This window comes from Mustela nivalis (genome assembly GCF_964662115.1).
Source record: "Mustela nivalis genome assembly, chromosome: 5".
In the NCBI taxonomy this organism is placed as follows: Eukaryota; Metazoa; Chordata; class Mammalia; order Carnivora; family Mustelidae; genus Mustela; species Mustela nivalis.
The window spans coordinates 106,846,560-106,858,609 of record NC_139024.1 but is presented as its reverse complement, the minus strand read 5'-3'; the positions used below and the strand labels follow the sequence as shown (position 1 = coordinate 106,858,609).

The following is a 12,050-nucleotide window of genomic DNA, read 5'->3' as shown; positions in this document are numbered from 1 at the left end:
TTTTAGAAGAAAATACCTCATTTTGTCAGGCATTTTTATTTGACTTGTCATCTCTTGCTTATGGAGGGACTGGACATTTTAAGGATCCAGACCATGATGTACATGGTAACAGATAGAAATACATATATTCATACAGATATAGGTAATTTGGAAGACGATTTCATAGGAAGAGTGATAAGGTTCAGTCAAGTGCTTTTGCTTTGCCATGAAAAAAATAAAGTTTTCGATGAGAGTAAGGGAAAGAATGCCCTGGAAGACTTTATAGCAACATATAAGTCATGAAATAGAGTTAAAAAACAATTTATTGGGTGATAGTAACAGGATTTCTAGCAAGAGAGGAAAGGAAAGGAAAAATTTTCCATTTTAGCCCCTTGAAGGCTTTGTGCAGGTGAGTAAGCCTCAATAGTCCTGGAAATAATTATAATAAATATTCAGGAAATATTAGAAATTATTGAAGTGATATATTTTATTCTGACATGAATAACATCAGTATTATTGACAACTGTATAAATATTTACATAAACTTTTCAGAATTCTTTAAAAGCAAAGGAGAACCTGACTCATATAGCTACACTTGAAAGCTCAGACAAGAATCCAAAATTAAGGGCACCTGGGTGGCTCAGTCGTTAAGTGTCTGCCTTCAGCTCAGGTCATGATCCCAGGGTTCTGGGATGGAGCCCCACAGCAGGCTCCCTTCCTCTCCCACTCCCCCTGCTTGTGCTCCCTCTCTTGTTGTGTATCTCCCTGTCCAATGAATAAATAAAATCTTAAAAAAAAAATCCAAAATTAAATAAATAATTAGCAAATGTAATTTTTTTAAAATATTTTATTTATTTATTTGACAGAGAGAGAGATCACAAGTAGGCAGAGAGGCAGGCAGAGAGAGAGAGAGAGAGGAGGAAGCAGGCTCCCTGCCCAGCAGAGAGCCCGATGCGGGACTCGATCCCAGGACCCTGAGATCATGACCTGAGCCGAAGGCTTAACCCACTGAGCCACCCAGGCGCCCCAGCAAATGTAATTTAGATGACCTCAGTCGTACTTTATGTTACAATTGTAAGACTAGCAATTTCGCCTGGAGATACAAAAATCAGCTATTTTAAAATATGGGCAAAAATAATTTATATGTTAATCAACATTGTACCCTTTCATGTCCTACTTAGAATATATGTGAACAAATATTATTAAAAATCTAGTATAATGACCTCAGTGCTTTTATTAGCAACATTGGAATTGGATATCTATGTAGTTAGTGGTTTTCAACTATGTGGTTTTCTATTTCTCTTTTGTGTGATTTTGGAAATTAAACTACATGAACTGTGAAGATAGACTGAGTTTTTCTTGCTCATATCTGTATTCTCAGTGCTGAGGGAAATACCTAGGATATAACCCAGATTTAATAAATAACTATTGAAGGAATGAATAAATAAATGAAGTAATCTGTCAGTCAGTGAGAAGACTTGCAAAGTTATGGTCTGGACACAATACCAATTTATAACCTCCACCTACTTTAACAACCTCATTTCCTACTAACCTGACATGCATCCAGTACAGCAGTCACACAACTTTATTTGCATTGCTTAACATCCAACTCCTAGATAAATTGTGCCTCAGTGCTTACCTAGTATATAAGACAACCTGAGCAAATCATTTTTAACAACCTTTTCCTCTACATAAAAAAACTTTAATAAAAGTCATGTAATAATTATGAATAATTTTACCCTTGCTGTGTTTTCCTGTTTTAAAACAAGTAGCATTTGAAGAAAAAAAAAATCAATGTATAGATTTTATTCAAATGCAGTAGAATATTTCTTGCATGAACTAAATTTTCTTTAAAAAAATTTAAAAAATTATAAATTGCACTTTGCGTGCTTTTTCAGTATTCTAGTTTGTCAACACATTTAAAATCTTCAAATGCTCACATAGAATGAAAGAATGGAATAAACTCGAATTCAGTGGCTTCATTTTCACATAAGGAACCATCATTATTTATTCTGAATCAGTTGTTTAATGAAGGTTTAGGTAGCACACAGAAATTGGCTAAAACAATCCTGGCATAATCTTTAAAATCTAAGTGTGCAAGTACAGATAAATGCATGTGTTGGAAGCCAACTGCCCACAACCATCTACTGAGCATTATCCAAATTAAATTCCATGTAAAATGAAAACATCAATGGAAGCACAATTTAAAGTTAATTTGAAGTTAATCTACATATTCAAAAAGTTAAAAAATAACTGAAACAATTGTTGGTAATTAAACTAATGAACTTTTTTTTTTTTTCAGGAGGAGTTACTTACTTACTTAGTTAGTTAAAGATTTTATTTATTTAGAGAGAGAGACAGCACAAGTAGGGGGAGAGGTAGACAGAGGGGGAAGGAGGTTCCCTGCTCAGCAGGGAGCCAAGTCAGGACTCAATCCCATGACCCTGGAATCATGACCTGAGCTGAAGGCAGCCAAAGGCAACCACTTAACCCACTGAGCCACACAGACTTCCCAGGGAAGGAGTATTTTATAATAGATATCATTTAGAATGGCCTGAACATGGTATTAATTAAAATAAAGCTGACTTCTAATTGGTTCTTCATTGTTCTTTAAAGTTTCTACCAAAAATAAACTCCTGAAAAAAAAAAAAATGAACTCCTGTACCAAGGATAAACCAGTGCTGTCTCCTTCTTGTGCACAGGTGATCTGCTATCTTTTAAAATTTACCTAAAAGCTAATTCCCTTATGAAGTCTTTCTTCACCATTACCAAGCAAAAACTAAGTTCTGTTTTTTCATTGTTCCTATAGCATTAACGTTTGTATGACGAATTTTTTTCACTTTTGCACTACTCTCTCCTGCTATTAATCACCCTACCACACCCTGGATGGCAACATTGTAAATGCTATGTAACCTTTGGAGTAAAGATAACCACAGCAGAATCATTCCAGGAACTGTGTTCTAAACAATTGAAATGACTAGTTACTAATATAAGAATATTTATCATAGCAATTGCACTATTGGGTATTTACCCTAAAGATACAAACGTAGTGATCCAAAGGGGCATGTGCACCCAAATGTTTATAGCAGCAATGTCCACAATAGCCAAACTATGGAAAGAACCTAGATGTCCATCAACAGATGAATGGATCAAGAAGATGTGGTATATATACACAATGGAATACTATGCAGCCATCAAAAGAAATGAAATCTTGCCATTTGCAACAACATGGATGGAACTAGAGCATATCATGCTTAGCGAAATAAGTCAAGCAGAGAAAGACAACTATCATATGATCTCCCTGATATGAGGAAGTGGTGATGCAACATGGGGGCTTAAGTGGGTAGGATAAGAATAAATGAAACAAGATGGGATCGGGAGGGAGACAAACCATAAGTGACTCTTAATCTCACAAAACAAACTGAGGGTTGCTGGGGGTGGGGGTTTGGGAGAAGGGGGTGGGATTATGGACATTGGGGAGGGTATGTGCTTTGGTGAGTGCTGTGAAGTGTGTAAACCTGGTGATTCACAGACCTGTACCCCTGGGGATAAAAATATATGTTTATAAAAAATAAAAAAATTAATTAAAAAAAGAATATTTATCATATGATAATAATATCTCATAATTATTAAATAAATTACACAAAATTATTCATTCTATAACTATTATAAAATATAAAATTACATGTCTCACATGGCCCCTTTGAATTTCTCTGTTGTTATATGTTATTTCTACCACAGATCACTCTTGGAAGAAGTAAATGTGCAAAGAAGAAAAATTTCAAATATATCCTTTCATTCATTAATTCCACATTCTTAAAAAGGTATAAAAGAAGACAAGCAGGAATTTACTAGCAAAAGTGTACTAAGCTTCCCTGACCTCATGGGAAGCAATGGGGCTTTTCTAATCTTTGATTTTCGAGATTCTAAGAAATCATGTCCAATTTAATTGTGGGAAAGAGAGAAAGCCATTAAAGTTAGAAGTCGCGTGGAAGGGAAGGTTCATTAAAAAAAAAAAAAAAATCCAAATTAATGTCAAAATAATTCACCAGTTCAATTACCTGAGAAAATGAAGATGGGAGTTTCTAGTGTTATTGATGACAATAAAGGAAAGGAGAAAGGGGACAAAGAGTTTAATTGAGTGTATGTGAGGAGACACAGCTAGCTTAAATGAAAGCAGAGGTCAGGCCAGGCCTTCTCCAGAGACACAGAGATATTTGAAAGTATGTATTGAAAGAGAATTCAATCCAGAAGGATAAACTAACATCTTTTAAGAAAAAGGAACAACTATTAATCCAAGATTAAGCAACCCCTTAAAAACACTGCAATAGTCCAAAAGGCAGTATGTTTTAGTTGTGATTTGTGAGTTTATAAACTGTAACAAGCTTCTTTTCAGTAGATTTTGTTGTCATTTATAATGTTACTCTTTTACTCAGAGGACTAACTATCTATACTTAGTGACATCTACTGTTTCAGAGTAGGTTTACTCATGAAGTTAGAATTGCAGCAACAAATGCAAACAAAAAATTTCATGAGCATTTCTATTAACAGGAAACAAACATTTATAGCTTATATTTCTAAAAGTCCACTCTATGAGAATATAGTAACCAGATTTGAAAATTATAATCACTTTTATTCAGAAGTACTAAATGTTTATTTGGAAAAATCTTTAAATGTGCAGTTATATGTATTATATATTCTATATGATAATCACCCTTAATCCAACCACAGAGGGAAAATCATTACACATATTTAATGCTTTTTTTCTGGTCTATCATCTAAGGATATATAAGTACTTAAAAGTGTTATCATGTGCTACATACTGTTTTATAACATATACTCTAATTTGTACATATAGTATTATGGACATACCATTTTATGACATATATTTTTCATTTGTATATGCCATAAATATATTCCATTATAATCAAATGTCATTAAGTTAATTTTGTAGCTTCATATAAGACTACTCTGATCAAAATTTATTAAAGCTGCCATCCATACAGATTCCGTTTTTTAAAATCATATATGCATATAATGCAAAGTGATAAATATTTGAAAACATATATTTTGGTGCATAATTCAAAGTATTTCTTCATCATTAACTTCTGAAAGTGGACAAATTGTATTAAAATGTAAACATTTTTATTATAAGCAAAATAATAAAATGTCCTCTAACACTTTTTAAAAATGATTTGCCAACTATAAACCAGTATTTCCTACAGAAGTTTCTACAAAGATGAGAACATTCTACATCTTCTCTGTCCAATATGTGACCACATGTGGATACTGAATATTTGAAATGTGGTTAGTGTGACAAAGAAATAGAATTTTTTAATTTTATTTAACAATAATTAATTTTAATTTAAATAGTTACATGTGGCTAGTATTGACTGTATTAGCACGGATGTAGATTAAATAGGAATTTGTTTTGTAATTTGCATTTTTTTGAATACTGTGAAGCTTGATTTTCTAAAATAAATAAATTAATCAAATGTATTTTTGGTGTGAATTGCTTATTTATGACTTTAATCCAATCCTCCTGGAGTGCTCCAGATCAAAGTTTTTTTAAAAAATGGGGAGGTGGCAGGAAGGAAATAAGGAGGAATGAAGGACAAAGTAGGGAAGACATCTAAACTGCACAGTGTAGAAATATGCACACAATCAGGAGAAAGAAATCACACAAGTTAAACAGGAAAAGTGTAACATAAAGAATTATTAACTATAATAAAAGAGTAACCATAAGATATAAGGAAACTCTGAATTGTACGTTGGCCCTGAGGGAGAGTACCCAAGGAAGGACAAACTTGGAAGAGGTTCAGGTCTTGTTAGAGAAGATCTGGTTTGACACACAAACAGGAGAAAAGTTGCTTGATTTGGTCAGGCTGGAGTTTTGGTGCTGGCAGCAAGCAGTAGGCCACACTCAACCTACAGGTTGGGGCTTAGACCCTTAGCAACCAGTAATATAGATGTAGGGAGAGTCCAGGTGCCAGTGGGGCAAGAGTCCTTCTGAGCATGCAGGTTAGGGGATTCTTTTTATTTTTTAAGATTTTATTTATTTATTTGACAGAGATCACAGTAAGGCAGAGAGGCAGGCAGAGAGAAGAGGAAGCAGGCTCCCCGCTGAGCAGAGAGCCCGATGTGGGACTCGATCCCAGGACCCTGAGATCATGACCTGAGCCGAAGGCAGCGGCTTAACCCACTGAGCCACCCAGGTTGGGGGATTCTTGCTAAGAGAGCACAGGTGGGCAGCTGAGTGCAGGCGAAGCAATGCTCCGGTTCTCTAGAGGATGCAGGAAAGTTATCAACAGTCCAAGTCTGAAGGTGACAGAGGGACCTTTATGTACCCTTTGAATATCCTTGCTATGTTTGTGAAATTTCCATGCTTACAAATCCCTGTTCCCCAAAAGAGAAGCCACACAGTACTGGAGATCTTTCTAGCTGCAGCTGCAGCTAATTTACAGTCATGTAAGCTCGGCAACTTCAATCACAATCACTTGGTCAGAGTCTTAAACTCAGAAGAATGCAACTTATGAAGGAAATTCCTTGTAGATTCCATTTTGTTGGTGTTTGTGACAGAGGATGTCCAAAATTGAGGATAATAATAGATACAAAGTTGAGTTTTCGGCACAGAAGAGAAGTTTTTGTTAGTAGAAGCAGTAAATCCAAGTCCTCACAACAAATTGAAGTCCTAACAACAGGACAACTGTAGCATAAGGAGGGCAATTCTATAAAATTCTATAAAATTCTATAAAGTCTACATTTATAGACTTTTTTTTTTTCCTGACAACTTAGTCCTGAGCCTGGATCTCTAGCTCTAAACATACCTCTTATCTTTCTCACTATTATATATAACTTGCTTAATCAGCTAGGGTCTGTTCTTTTGTATATAACAAAAAATGCTAATCAAGACAGATTCTTTTTTTTTTTTTTCCTAGAATAGGCTGTCAATCAAAAAAACTTCACAGAAACTAAAAGATTCTAAAACTGGTTATGTGACCTACTTAAGGATGAGGGTTATGAAATCTTAAATTAATAATAGATAGGACTCTTCCTAACTCATGACATATATGATAATGGAGATGGTTAAATTTTCTTGTGTGATCAAGAAAGTAGTGCCTAAGTCTTCAAGAAACAAAGGAGCCTTTTTTTTTTTTTTTTTTAAGATTTTGTTTATGATAGAGATAACGAAAGAGAACAGAAGCATGGTGGGGGGCTGCTAGAGAGGGAGAAGCAGGCTCCCCTCTGAGCAGGGAGCCCAACATAGGGCTGGATCCCAGGACACTGGGATCATGACTTGAGCTGAAGGCAGATGTTTAATGGCTAAGCCACCCAGGTGTCCCCCCACAAAGGGACTTCTGACATAGAACAAAGTGAATAACATGAAGTCATCAGGATTTGGAGGTAAGTTCATTGTTTCTGACTGCACTGGACAGTGAAAAATAAAACAAAACATATAAACCACTACAACAATAAATACCCTCAAAACCCTAAATTCTTATACAAAGGTAAAGAAAGTTAAAAAAAAATGTCTACAAACATGTTTAAAGAGCATTACATGCAGCGATGCCAACAGAAAAGAAGCACCAAACTAAAACTCCGATTTTATTGGTTCTGGCACTTAAAATACAGTAGTGTCTTGACTGAGTCAATTTTCACCTCCTCCCCACATAACTGAAAGTTTCCAGATATAAAACTAGAATATGTTTCCATTGCATCCTAGAATTTCATTCCCTACCACATGAACTTGAGGAGCCTGCATTTATAACAGATGTTAAGCTAAGAAAGTAGAAACATATTTAAATGGGCTGAATTTCTCAATGAAGTTCATTTACAAATACTGGATTGCCTGTGCAAGTTTGTTGTTGTTGTTCAGTGATATTTCCTAACAACCTAAAAGAGTAGTTAATACTTAATCTGCACTAAATAGATAGCTTTGGATAAGAGATAGATGTGGAAATAGATGTGGTTATTGACCATGTCAATTAAGTACAATGAATACTATGGTGTCTCACCCTCAATAAAGTTAGATGCACATGAAAGTCACTTGAAATGCTATTTAAAAATTACTGATGCGACAACATGGATGGAACTAGAGCGTATCATGCTTAGTGAAATAAGTCAAGCAGAGAAAGACAACTATCATATAATCTCCCTGATATGAGGAAGTGGTGATGCAACACGGGGGCTTAAGTGGGTAGGAGAAGAATCAATGAAACAAGATGGGATTGGGAGGGAGACAAACCATAAGTGACTCTTAATCTCACAAAACAAACTGAGGGTTGCTGGGGGGAGGGGGTTTGAGAGAAGGGGGTGGGATTATGGACATTGGGGAGGGTATGTGCTTTGGTGAGTGCTGTGAAGTGTGTAAACCTGGTGATTCACAGACCTGTACCCCTGGGGATAAAAATATATGTTTATATATAAAAATAAATAAATTTTAATAAATAAATAAATAAATAAATAAATAAAATCTTAAAAAAAAAAATTACTGATGCCCAGTGTCCACATCCCAAAATTTTAAATTGTATGATGAGGCACCAATATTATAATTTTGAACAAACTTCTCGGAATCCTAAGAATTATGAAGTAAGTAATTCTGTAGCAGATGTATTATATGTACCATCTTATCCTCCCCAAGAGCTGCCAGAATATATTCATTACTTCAAAATTTGGGAGTCATTCATAAGGGAAGTATAGACATCATAGAAAATGTGCTGGTTTCTAATAACCATAGGCCAGAGAGATCTAGAACAGCAGTTGCTGCAGTATGATTTTTTTTTTCTTTTTCAATGTAAATGATAGAATCAAAAGGTAAAGTGAACCAAAGCTACCTTAATAGAAAACAAGATCAGAGGGGTAATCAGAATGGGGCAACACGGAAGAAACCCTCATGGTGGCTAATTTATCTTGTGGTTGCTCAGCCAAATGAAATCATTAGCCTACCAAATTCATACTTGATTATAAAACTGAAATATGTCCACGCCTGGTGAACAGAAGTCTAACTGAATCATGATAACAGACCTAGTACCATTCATAGATGGAGATCCAGAGCCCCTTGAATAAAGGTTTGGTATTGTCACAACTATGGAGCATCTCTGCTCTTTATTCTCACCTAGAACATGGGCCTTATGCTTTGGTATAGTGTCTTGCATGGTGGTCTCATCACTACAAAAAAAAAAAAAAAAGGTCATGTGGGAAAGGTGACTTACTGCCCAAGGATGATGGTGACCTGCAGCCTTGATAACATTGTTAAAGTTAAATACACTGTAGCTGTTAAGAGCATATATTCTAGCGCAGGGATACCTAAGCTCAAATCCAAGCTCCAGTACTTAACTAGTTATGTGACTTAAGCAAAATACTAACATTCTCTTTATCTGTGTGTTCCCATCAATAAAATGAAGATAATGATAGTTTACATTTGTTTGGTGCTGAGGATTAATATGCAAAGAACTTTGAATGATGCCTGGTACACAAAAGTGCTATGTAAATGGCTTGTTTTTTTGTCATAATAAATCTGGACTCTAAAACTCTGAATTTGTTATTGCATGAGATGCATGATCAACTCTTTGTGCAAGTCATTGAGAAAGGTTTTCTATTATTAACAGATGAAATTCAATCCTAAGTAATAACATTAAAAAACAATACAGTGATTACCAAGGAAAAGGAGAGCTATATATCTACATAAAATGTGCAAACATATATAGTCTTTAGATTATCTGAAACAGGCTTAATTTAAAAGAGTTAACTTAAAAATATTTTTATGAATATAGCAATAAAAACTAGTTTTTTTGAAAATACACCTTTGAACTTTGTAAAATTTGGGGCAAATAACAAAAACATTTATAAATGAAATCAAATTGAAATTACATTTAAAGGAATTATGTGATTCTTCAAATTACAAAGAGAAGAGATTAAAATATACTTAATATTAAATATTTCACTCAGGGTAAAAACATAGGCAAATTTTTTAAAAATTTTGAAAATGACATGGGGAAATTTATAGAGCTTCTTAAAATGAAGCATCTTGGATTTTGAATAAAAATAAGTGAGTCTTTGTCTAAAATGGAAATGAGTCTAATTTTCTTTTGAATAGTCAACGTAAAGGATAAAGAATAAAGCCTCACACAAAAAGCAAAATATCTAAATAATAATAATAATTGAGCAGCCGGCAGGACGGCGAACCGTCTGGCCTGTAGCCTTCATCCTCAGTTAAGGAAATGACCAACCAGTACAGCATTCTCTTCAAGCAAGAGCAAGCCCATGATGATGCCATTTGGTCAGTCGCCTGGGGGACAAACAAGAAAGAAAACTCTGAGACAGTGGTCACGGGATCCCTGGATGACCTGGTGAAGGTCTGGAAATGGTCTGACGAGAGGCTGGACCTACAGTGGAGCCTGGAGGGACACCAGCTGGGTGTGGTGTCTGTGGACATCAGCCACACACTGCCCATTGCCGCATCCAGTTCACTTGATGCGCACATCCGCCTCTGGGACTTGGAGAACGGCAAACAGATAAAGTCTATAGATGCAGGACCTGTGGATGCCTGGACTTTGGCCTTTTCTCCTGATTCCCAGTATCTGGCCACAGGAACTCATGTGGGGAAAGTGAACATTTTTGGTGTGGAAAGTGGGAAAAAGGAATATTCTTTGGACACAAGAGGAAAATTCATTCTTAGTATTGCATATAGCCCAGATGGGAAGTACCTGGCCAGTGGAGCCATAGACGGGATCATCAACATTTTTGATATTGCAACTGGAAAGCTCCTGCACACGCTGGAAGGCCACGCTATGCCCATCCGCTCCCTGACCTTCTCCCCGGACTCTCAGCTCCTTGTCACCGCTTCCGACGACGGCTACATCAAGATCTATGACGTACAACATGCCAATCTGGCCGGCACACTGAGCGGCCACGCGTTGTGGGTGCTGAACGTTGCCTTTTGTCCCGATGACACACACTTCGTTTCCAGTTCATCCGACAAAAGTGTGAAAGTTTGGGACGTCGGAACGAGAACGTGTGTGTGCACACCTTCTTCGACCACCAGGATCAGGTCTGGGGAGTAAAATACAACGGAAATGGCTCAAAAATTGTGTCCGTGGGCGATGACCAGGAAATCCACGTCTACGATTGCCCTGTGTAAACGCCACTCTCAGACTGGTGTGTACATCACGACATTCCTTACCTTTCTAGCATTTATTGGAGCAGAAACCTAAATTTTGTAGATACAGATCAGTCTTTTCATGTTCTATTAGAAATGCTGTTCATGCTCGAACATAAAGTGTTCATAACACACACACACACAAAAATAAAAATAAAAATAATAATTGAACTGTTTAGTGTTAAAGTAAGGAAAACCTCCTGGAAAAAATATGGATTGTAACTGCATCTTCCGTGAGGTGATCAATTAGATAAACTTCTTAATCTCATATATCTAATTGTAGAGAAAGGACAAACAACTATTACTGATGTTTGAAAGGGCACGATTTTCCCCAACAATCTTATTTAGTGTTTGAGGAACAAATTAAGTTGGATGGAAACAGTAATTTAGAAGCTGCTTGGGGATGGTATGGCATAATTTAAATTATAGCCTCGGGGTGGACATATATCACTATCTCTATCATATCCATATCTGTAGCATATAACACTATGGACAATTTGATAATAGATAACATATGTATAAAACATATTTGAAGAATTGAGTATAGTTAACCCACTTTTAGATCTTTCATATAAGTTAATACAGGTGAACTCAGCGAATGGTTATTTTACGCCTCGTACTTTGAATATCAGATGATGATCATGTATTCTGTGTTGTAATATAATATGGCATTTGTCTTTCAGTTTTTAATTAGATTCTTTAAAGTTATTAAATAATATTTTCCTCTCAGGTGTGTCTTAATAGATAGCAAAACTAATTTAGCATAATGCTATGTTAAAAATAGCATTTTGATCAGGTAACTGGTCAAGTTTTATAACATAATTTAGAGGCCACCATGATATCTAAATCAATAAGGATCATTATTATAAAATTCCAATCATGGTCAGTTTTTCTCAGGAATTTGATTTTTAAT

The 12,050-nt window shown here is 35.6% G+C and overlaps 1 pseudogene across 1 annotated transcript; it reads left to right on the top strand.

Annotated features, from left to right (window-relative positions):
• The first annotated feature begins 10,144 nt into the window (after positions 1-10,144).
• On the top strand, positions 10,145-11,297 carry LOC309864837 (annotated as a pseudogene). Its single transcript has one exon. The product of its transcript is annotated as an uncharacterized misc_RNA (transcript).
• Positions 11,298-12,050: the final 753 nt, after the last annotated feature.